Below are 8,891 nucleotides of genomic sequence, written 5' to 3' on the forward strand. Positions count from 1 at the left end.
TTACAGGCATGAGCCACCACACCTGGCCAGCAGGCCAGCAATAAAGTATTTTTAAATCGAGATTTGCAAATTGATTTTTCTTAGACATAATGCTTTTGCACATTAGACTACAATATAGTGTACGCATAACTTTTATATGCACTGGGAGTCAAAAAGTTTCTGTTACTTGTTTCATTGTGGTGTTCTGGAACTGAACCTACAATATCTCTGAGATATGCTTGCATATAAGTTGATGAAAGTACACTTCTTTTGGCTAACCTAATAATTGAATCTACAACATGAGTCTTCCCTTTCATGCAGGTCTGTCACTATTTTCTGTGCCACCTTGGCATGAATTAGATAAAGGTCACGCTTCTGTGGGAGAAAATACCCTGCATCATGATATAACCCAAAGAGGGGAGCTTAGGTTGGATTTCATTACCAGGTGTGTGCACAGTAAACATCTTGGACAAAACTTTGTAATAGTCCTTATTCCTTCTCAGAGTTCTGGGGTCTAAAGCAGCTACAAAATTAAGAGTCTCATATCTCATATGCTTCCTATTCCTGATTAACAACAATATTTATCTGTAAGAATCCACAGTTAGAAGAGTCCTAAGGAGAAAATTATGAAACCAGGCTGGTTGATGGAAATCGTTGAAAAAAGAAACAACTAAATTTGCTTTTTTTTTTTTTTTTTTATTCTCTCTGTCCATTACTAGAAAATAAATTCCACAGACTTTTTTATTCTTTTTCTAGTGTAATGGTTCTCAACTTTGGCTGAATATTGGAATTACCTGGAAAACCTTGAAACCTTATTCATCAGGCTCTATTTCAGACCAGTGAGATCAGAAACTATGGGAATAGAACCTAAGCATCTGTGTTCTTTAAGTGCTTTAGGTAATAGCCATGAGCAAAGCTGAGAAGTACTGAAGATTTGAATCATTGACCTGGGAGGTGGTTTAAGAATAAAACTGTGCAATCTTCTTCCTTCCTCGGATTACATCTCACGACAATGCATTTGTGTGATTCAGGTTATTTATAACATAAAAGGTCTCAAAAAGTTTAACTATAGAATTTAACTGAAGTCATTTAATTTCCTTTCTTCAAGGTTATTAAATGGCTAAATGCACAATGTTGGTAACCAATTAAAGTGTATTATAGATAGTGTATATATTTTTTTCCTAGAAAGTTCTTTCTAAATAGCAGCAAATGAACGTTACCTGGGTATGAAAGAGCAGGTTTCCACAACATAAATGTTCCTGAAGAAATCACTGGGCCTCAATTAGCCTTTTAAAAACCATTAACTATAATAATTAGCTAAAGGAAAAAAAGAAAGTTTTAGCAGCTACATTTTCCTTCAAGAAATAGCTACTTAATAATTAATAAACAATCCATTTGCAGGACATATATTGGTATAAATAGCAATGCCATTACTAGGCTGCAGCACTATCATAGTGTATCAGCAAACCGCAGTTAACAGAACAAATATTTTTGGCTGTGGAGGGGTAGGCTCTCCAAACACAAATTAATCTCCTTAATGGATTTTCCTTACCTTCATGAAAAATACATTATGGGCTCTTAAGTCACACTCAACACATTGTTAGAGTTTTTTATGATGTGGGGTTGGCACAAAGATGATTTTTCTTTCACACTGTGGGTAAAAAAACAATGAGCTGGGTGGTTTGGAGCCAGACTATTTAATCACTAGGTAAAGACTGATTACCCAGAGAAGCTGCGTATTCTGAAGCACTCTCTTTCTATAAGCGATCCTTAAATTTTGTTGAGAGGTAGAAAAAAGAAATTACATTGTGGGGCTTAACATTTATGAATTTTTCAGTGTCAAAAAACTATTCCAGTGGGCCTCCTTATTAATTGCTTTGATTTTCTTAAAAGCCAACCAATGGAAAATTGTCCTGACATACCTGAAAATGCTTCTGCTCATGCTCAGCCTTTTTCCTGTCTAAGTATTCAATACAGTGAGGGTAGCCTGGAATGCAAACAAAAGGTGATATTGGCCAGAAAGGCACAGCACACTTCCAACATTATAATTGCTTTTGAAGCATCATTATATCTAAGCATTATTTTTAAGCATGTGTTTATTTCCTAACATAGATTTTTAATGTGGATGAACATTCATCTAGGACTGAATACCCAATCTAACTATATCATATGCATTAAGTAGCTACATGGATGCTGCTTCGGGTACCTCAAGATAGGCAAAGGAACTTGCATTGCTGTGCCCCTTAGGAAGTTTAAATAGACACTGCAGTCATAAGAATCTGGTAAGAATTTTTAGAGGGCAGATGTGTGGCATTCGTAATACCATCCACAGTTTTATGGTAGAATATGCCTTGCCTTTTTTATTTTTTCAGTTTCCTCAGTTTCCGTTGTGTAAAACTGTTTTAAAACCACTGAGTTTTAATTTTCTTTCAGGCAGAGGTCAACAATCAGCCTTCAGATGGTTCAAATTAGTCAACATAGATCAGAGCTGAACCCATGCCCTAGAAGTGAACATAATTTCTCCTGTGAGAAATCACCTGGCAGCAGACTACAAGGTGAGAGAATCATTATAGCTGTGGAGAGCAGTGCTCTTTGAAATGACAGGAATCACACTAAGTGTGTAGCAGAGGATCTTTCAGTAAATATTGCTACTACCTAGTGGGACTCTCTCTCAGTAGCTGAATTTAGGACATTGGAAACCATTGATAATCATCTCAGGAATTGACTGTATCCCAGAATTTTAGGCGAAGTGTTTTTCACATGAAGAAAATGTATGACCTAGATATTTAGGATTGTCAACCTGTAATTTATGTGATGATTATATTTCATCATAAAACCAACTGCAGAAGGGTTAGAAGGGCGTTTTGAAATTTCATGAGACTTTAACTGAGTACAGAAGTTGAGACAATTATATTCAAATTCAAGAGGTAATTCAAATTACGGCAGAGAACTACTGCTGTGACTATTGTGTCTTAGAGTAATTTGTATTAGTATATGATGCTGGAACTATTTCTTTCAATTAGCTGTCTACAGAAACCTATGAATTTTCAGAGTTTATCATGAACTCTAAACTCATGAAAAATCTAATGTATACTATTTCCTAATTTCCCAAACTTCACGGTTAATAACTTTTCTAGTATAGAGGCTAAAATGCTCCTTTTTACAGTATACTCAGTAAAATGATTTATCTCCCAAACACCAGCTTAATTGTTGCCTATTTCATTTTCCAAACAATTTCATTCCCCAATGTATATATTAAAATATAGAAAACAAATAAGCCTTTATTTTCACTCTTGCTTCACTCCAATTTATTGTTCAAAAACCAATAAATTATATCAAAAATTAAGCCATGTAAATCTCTTCCTTAAATTTAAACCTAACAAACAAACAAACACTTCCAGAAGTCTTCATTGCATTAGTAAAAAATCCAATTCTTAATCCAAGAGCCTGAACAACCTAAAACTGATATCTGCCTCACTCATGAAGCTCCGCCTGTGCCACTGTTCACTCTTCAATCACAGATCAGTAGTCATTACAATAGTCTGAGTAATGATCCCCAAAGGTGTCCATATCCAAATCCCAGGGACCTGTGAATGTATTACCTTACATGTGAAAGGGACTTTGCAGTGTGATTAATTTAAGGATCTTGAGATAGAAAATTATTCTGGATTATCCAGCTGGGCCTAAAAAAAAAAGGAAGTCTTATAAGAGAGATGGAGGAGGATTAGAGTCAGAGAGAGAGATGTAAAGATGGAAGCAGAGATCAGAGAGAAGGTTCAATTTCTGCTGACTTTGAAGATGAAGTAAGTTTGCGTTGAGCCAGGATTACAGGTGGTTCCTAGGAGCTGGAAAATGCAGAGGTGGACTCTCCCCTAGAGCTTTCAGAAGGAATGCAGGCTTATCGACACCTTGATTTTAGCTCAGTGAAACAGATTTTGGACTTATGACCTCCAGATATTTAAAATAATAAACTTGTGTCATCTTAAACCCCTAAATTCATTGTAAACAGTTAAAGCAGCAATAGGAAATGTAGATAGCCACATTGCCATTTTTTCATTTGCTGGCATACACAAAACTCCTCCATAACTCAGAGATTTGTGTGTCTCCACACTCTAAGATGTGTGAAGGACAGTCTCTATGTCTTTTTCACCCTGGTCTTCCGGATAAATAAGGCACTGAAGAAATATTTGTTGAATAAATGAATGATCAGATTAGAATCTGGGAAGGTGAATGTGTTTACTTGGGGAGTGGTTTAGGTATGTGACTTTTGCTGTTTTACCTAAGATTATTAATTTATAAACAAACTAGGAAGTGCTCATGGTATATGATTCTTGGAGGCTTTTTCAGCTTCATCTCTTTGCTCTGTTTTTATAAGGAATGTCTTTTACTGAAGGAATATAGAAAGGAAGTGATGAAAGCAAAAGGATATAAATCATTCACCTTTATTAAGAAGTGCTAATTAAGTAATGGATTCCTATAAACACAACCAACCCACTCATGCTACTAACGATGTTATCACCAACTGCTGAACTTTTAGGAAATTTGAGTGATTATCATACTACCAGATATACACTTAATGAGGGAAAATATTTGATATGATTTGGCTGTGTCACAACCCAAATAGTATTTTGAATTATAGTTCCCATAAACCCCACATGCCATGGGAGGGACCTGGTGGGAGGTAATTGAGTCATGGGGAGGTTACTGTCATGCTGTTCCGATAGTGAGTTCTCACACAATCTGATGGTTTTATAAGGGGCTTTTCCCCCATTGCTTAGCACTTCTCTCTCCTGCTGCCAGGTGAAGAAGAACATGTTTGCTTCCCCTTCTGCCATGATTGTGTTTTCTGAGGCCTTCCCAGCCAAGCAGGAGTGTAAGTCAGTTAAACATTTTTTCTTTATAACTTGTCCAATTTGGGTATTTTTTCATAGCAGTATTCTAACAGACTAACACAATATTACAAGGAGAAATTATTTCATATTTTTTGGAAGTGTTACTAATTGATCTTAGTGGGTGGTTTTTAGACCAACTGACCAACTTGTGCTAAGGATCTTCTCTTATGCTTAATTCTCCAACAATTACATTGAATACATCTAATCCAATCACTTCCTATTGTTCAATTAGTTTCAGCAAACAATATTCCTGCCTGTCTTTTTACTTTCTTATACAAAATTCTTTGTAGCAACCTTGCTGGCAGGTACTATCAGAAGGTAATGAATTTGAGCTTGTCGTATTTTGCAGACCACATGGTAACATATTCAAATATGAGCACCATATAAAAATTATATATAATTTTTTTCTGTACAATACATTAGGAAGAGCCAAGCTTTTGGATGCTGTATTTTTCTTATAAAATATCTTGACATCTAATTTTCATTTGTTGTTACTTTTTAAACCAGATTTTATAGATGCATTTGGTTATTTAAAAAATATTAGTTGTATTTGTTCAAAGAAAATATTTTAATATTTAAATGTATTTCAGCAATGTATAAATATAGTGAAGTCACATTATTTTGTTTGATGAGTAATACACATGCCTGGTTTAAATGTGTAAATTTTTTTCTCTCACAATGATTTATGAAAAATATTTCCTTTCTTGAAAGGATTGCTTTTATATTAACTTGAAGTTTTACAAAAAAATCTGTTTTTGTCTAGATTTAAAATCTTTTGTATTTCTTAAAGTGAGACTATTTCTTATTAATGAATTGAAAGGAATCATTTTCTCCAGATTATTTAGGAAAACTGTCATGAAATGTAAAATTTCAGAACCTCTTTTTACCTAATCTGGTTTTGCAAAGAAAACAATTTTACCAAAACTTCCCACCTAAAAACAAATACCATTTCTTTAGATATAATCTAATAAGAAACCATGGGGACTTATGTTGATTTCTTGATAAAGGAAAATTAATATAAATCAAAAATAAACAAGCAACAAAAAACTTAAATCCAGACTTTTGTAAATAAGGAAGGTAATGATAAAGAAAAACGAATAAGTGTTTTCTTTTAATAGCTTAATGAGAGTCACACAAAAACAAAGACCTATTTTAGTATTAAAGAAAACTACTCATATACAAAAAATTATAATGAGAAAACTTCTGCTGAGCAGGCTAGCAATGGGTATCCCCTAGGACACAGAACACTTAATGGGTTTTCAGGTCTGTTCTAAATTTTTTTTTTCTTTTTTTTCTCTATGCTCTATCCGTGTTTTGCAAAATGTCAGGTTTTCTTCAACTTTCTTTTCTTCTTCCTTAGAAACTTGTTCTTTGTCGATTGTTTAGAAGCAGAAAATATTACCTATCTGTACAAGACATGAAGGTTAATTAAAGATACTAGAATTCAAAGGCTGCAAAGATTATACCAAATATATATATAGACATTTTACACTATCTAGTCTGATCCCAGCCTATAAAGTTTCAACTCAAATTACATCAGTGCTTCAGAAATAACACAGGATTAATTAACCATTAAAGTAGGAGAATCAAAAGATCAGCTGACATCAGGGTTAAATTGTCTTTTACCCCAAGAACTACCCTTTTTAAACATCTAGTTAGAGAATGATTAATAGTGAGGTGACTTTTCTGGAGAAGTTTTTTTTTGGAGTCTTTTAGTTTTGAAAACTTAATTTCCCTGACTTTTTAAATAACACAATAAATTCGCTAATTTGAATTCTGTTTTATTGAAAGCACAATATTTGCTATCAGATTATCTGATGCATTGCTGATTGCTCTGCCTTTCCTTGAGAGTCACTGGGGAAATTTATATCTCAGCAAAAGAAAATTCTGTAATTTTGCTTCTGTTATTCATTATAAAACTGAGCAATAAGAGAATCAGGAGAAAACTCAAAAGTCTACAAGGGAACATCGGTCATTTGGTTTGTCTGAATTAATTGTTGACTTCAGACATCCAGTTTGTGTTGCTTTAGCCTGAGTTTACTTACTAAATTTAGAAATAGTTTTAAGCATTATTACTGCATATACAAAATAGACAGCTAATTACCCTCTGTTGAATATTTTAATATGTTCCTCTATAATACAATTTTTAATGATAGAGAATAAATTAAATTTGTATTACAGGAAGAAGGAGAATCTACACATTGGTGCTTCTTAATTGTTGCCAAAGGAAACCTGACAAAAACCCATGGATTCAATGGGAGTATTAATAAGCCAATCAACAGATGGCTAATTGTACCACTGAAAAATGAAAATACATTAATTCTCACTTGCTCTCATCTATTGGGAGATAAAAGTGAAATTATTGCTTTCTATCTTAATATATTTATGTAATTTATGTGCCAAGATGTTTTAGTGAAATAATCTGAAGTAAGTAATAAAAGACTATAAAGGAGTATCCTGAAATTTTGATAGCACAAAGCATCTTCATTTTGTTATAGTTCTAACAACACCTTATATTATTAAACTTGAAATTCAGAGCTACTTAAATCTTTGTTTTATTAGCTAACTTGTATCAGCCAGGTTACTACAGGCATGCTATAGTAATGAATCATTCCATCATCTCAATGGCTTAAACAAGGAAGGTTTCTGTGTCACTCACATTCATGCCCATTTCCAGCTCTGCTTCACATCCTCATCATTTCAACACTCCATTGGAAGGAGAAGCTTCTGCTAAAGGTATTTTGGTAGGAGACAGAAAGGAATAATGGAGGATCTAGAGGATGCTCTGAAAATATTTGCTTATATATCCAACATGTCATATATTCTGCACACATTAACCAGCTAAAGAAATTCACATGTCCAAACCTCATGTCAGTGAAATGAGAAGTAACCTTTTTCCTACAGGGATAGTTTGTGCAAGAAGGTATAGCAAGTATCTATATTAAAATGTGGTCAATTTCATAAGCATTTTTCTAGAATCAATTTATAAAACTTCCCCCAGTCCTGAAACAAAGTTCATAAGAAGCTCAGAAAAATTTTGAGTAAACATGGCAAAAAATGAGAAAATATTACAGCAGGTTGTAAAACAATACTGTCATATATTTATGTCTCATAATCTGGCTTAAAGGCACAAGAAACTGACATTATTATTCTAATACTTTTCATAAGATCGAGAGTATGAATAGATAATTTTATTAGATTAGTACTCTGCTTGTAATTCTGTTCTAATACTTGTATGACTACATTTTGAAAAATGTAATGAGCATGGTTCACTTCCTATTCTGATTTTTTTTTTTACTCAGTAACATTGATAAATACATGGATAAATTACATAAATAAGTTTGTTTAATTATATACAAACGAATGAAAAGTTTTAGAAATAGGGAAATGGTATGGTTGCCCCAATATTGCACATAAATAGGCAGTAATAAGAAATGTTTGTATTAAACCCGTATTTTAATTCTAGGATGTACTCCTTTAGAATCATTGGCAATATTTTAAGAGTATCTCCCTGTTTACTAAATACCAAAGCAATGTCAGTGCAAAAAGACATTGCTCCAACTATGAAGTCATCCAGAGAGGCTGCAAATTTGTCACTCAACACAATCAAGACTAGGAATGAAGCTCCAAAAACTGGGGCTGGCAACTAGCTATTGCTAAAGTTAGGACATAGCTCTAGCAGCTCATTCCCAGTGCCTGACCGAAATGGTTTTGAGTCTTTAAACTCAAAAGAAGAAGAGTAAATTTTTGTGTGTTTTAACTGGTACGTCATATGCAACAAAGTTTAATACCTGAGTAAATCTTAGTTTCTGTATCATATCCTATCTCTTCTGCTTTATTTCTTGGTTGAGGATGCTAGACTCTAATTATCTATAGTCCCTAGCCAAATAAAGAGAGAGAAAAATATAGTAATTATACTCCAAAATATGTTCTTCCTTTTGTACTTTGGGACCAGAAATCCAAAATAGGAAAAAATAATGTATTACTTTGAAGCAAATTCTAATTTGATGTCTTAAATTG

At 33.5% G+C, this 8,891-nt stretch overlaps 1 long non-coding RNA gene across 1 annotated transcript; it reads left to right on the forward strand.

The window, feature by feature from the left end:
- The first annotated feature begins 2,413 nt into the window (after window positions 1-2,413).
- On the forward strand, window positions 2,414-7,168 carry LOC128931479 (uncharacterized). The gene is made up of 3 exons (XR_008479887.1): window positions 2,414-2,534; window positions 4,780-4,852; window positions 7,053-7,168. It is a non-coding gene; the product is annotated as an uncharacterized LOC128931479 (long non-coding RNA).
- The last annotated feature ends 1,723 nt before the right edge of the window (window positions 7,169-8,891 follow it).

The sequence above is a fragment of the Callithrix jacchus genome, chromosome 3, assembly GCF_049354715.1.
Source record: "Callithrix jacchus isolate 240 chromosome 3, calJac240_pri, whole genome shotgun sequence".
Classification (NCBI taxonomy): Eukaryota; Metazoa; Chordata; class Mammalia; order Primates; family Cebidae; genus Callithrix; species Callithrix jacchus.